Here is a 1,927-nt window from a genome sequence, read left to right as displayed (position 1 = left end):
TTTGTCTTTTCTTTTTTTGCTGTTTTTTTGTGTTTTTTCTACTCCTTTTATTTAGTGCTCAGTCTTGTGTGGAGAGTTTGCTCTAAGGGTTATTATTTTTTTGGAAGAATTCTATCAATGGAGCTACCTATTAATTAAAACATTGATTGTGAAACATGTTTTTGCCTGGTGATATTTAAGGCAAAGTTATAAAAATATAAAAAAAAATTGGACGATATGGGACCTTTTTTATGTCGCACTTTCTGGGGCGTGAGGGTACTGAAACATTTCAACCTCGTTACTTGCTTTTTTTTCCCTTCTCCTTTCTCCGATCCTGAACGAATGATGTCCTCCATCGGTGTTGCTGCCCTTCCAGATTTTCCACGAAACACGTATCACCATCATTGTTCACTAAAATCTTCCATGTGAGAGACGTCTGGAGGTGTTAAAACTTGGAATTCCCCCCGCCTTTTACACACCTTTTGGTAAAATTTTATTATGGAGAGCTGTTTATGAACTGAACCATTTTCCTGTTTTTGTTTTTTGTTTTTTTCGAAGACACGACAGTCCAGTGAAAATTGTTCCGTGTCAACTTTATCCTCAATCGCCTGCCTCCTCGTATTACCTACAATGCACACCTGCTTATTGTGTCTCTTGTGTCTTAGGTGAGGAGCCAGACACTTATATAATTCACAGACGTACATCGACTCCGGTTGGTTTTTATTTTGTATGTTTTTATTGTGACAGGTTTCACAACTGCACTAAATTGGCTCCCATGTTAGCGTCATATATGTCACAGACAGGTTGAGAAGGGGGAGGGTGTTGATTTCGGATTTGGGTGTAGCGATTGCGTCTGAAAGTTCTTTTTGTGTTCTGTAAGAATATAAACATTAATACTAGAAATAACAGAGCTACAAATGTGATGGAAGTACAGTTGGGGATTAATCTGACAGTTGCTTTTCATGTAAAAATGATATAAATAAATTGAACCTCATTTGTTGGAGTTGTTGGTGCAGTATGTGTTTTTCATTAAAACTTCAAGCGTATGTTGGTTTCAACCTTCATGGAGCTTTTGCTGGAGTGAATGGGTGAATGAAAGCCAGTGTGGCCGCTGCACATTATTATCTATTTGGTAACACTTAAACTTTAACCTGTGTTTTAGTATCTGTAGCACTATATAAACATTTATACATGCTTTAGAACACTATAATCTAGTGTAAACGCTATGAGGACGCAGTGTTGTACCATTGCTTAACAATTACAGCTTCTGTCTGTATGTAGACATGTTATACTCAACGGTATTGTACTTTGTTATTTATAGGTATATGTTTATTACACCATCCTCCTTCTGGGTGGACACCAAGAGGAGTTATATTGTTAACAAATACTCTGACAAACCTTATAGCATAAATATATATGTTGTTATAGTAAACGTTTATCTTTAATGTTTTCCATTACTATAGCTAAATAGGGATGGTTACAATGTGTTACCACTTATTCCCCCTCGGCCCAGACCTTTCAAATTACATATGTCCATATATACAATAGAAAATAAAGATTTCATACCAGGGAGTCCAACCTTTGCCCATGAATGTTAAGTTCTATTGCCGAACATGCATTAGTAAATAAATTTAGTCCGATCAGTAGAGGGAATTCAGTGGAAGAATTATCTTCATTATAGGACTTAATGCGGTAAAATCATTTTATCAAGGAACGTTTGCTGGGAAGACTTCTTCATCTGAAGATCTTTAGTTTCTTTTATATAACTGTGAATGTAAAACATCTGAATTTTGGTTGACATTTGCACAATTAATCGGCATCTTTATCAGTAAACAATCATTAAAACAACCCGATAAAAATAATTAACAAAAATAATCCTAATAGCCTTGGTTTAGTGCCATAACTTGTGTGTGTGAAATGGTCTGTTACACCTTGTTTCTTTGCATTA

This window comes from Morone saxatilis, unplaced genomic scaffold (assembly GCF_004916995.1).
Source record: "Morone saxatilis isolate NCDOM2014 unplaced genomic scaffold, NCSU_SB_2.0 Contig21, whole genome shotgun sequence".
NCBI lineage: Eukaryota > Metazoa > Chordata > Actinopteri > Moronidae > Morone > Morone saxatilis.
The sequence above is the reverse complement of the archived record's forward strand: the minus strand, read 5'-3'. Positions refer to the sequence as shown.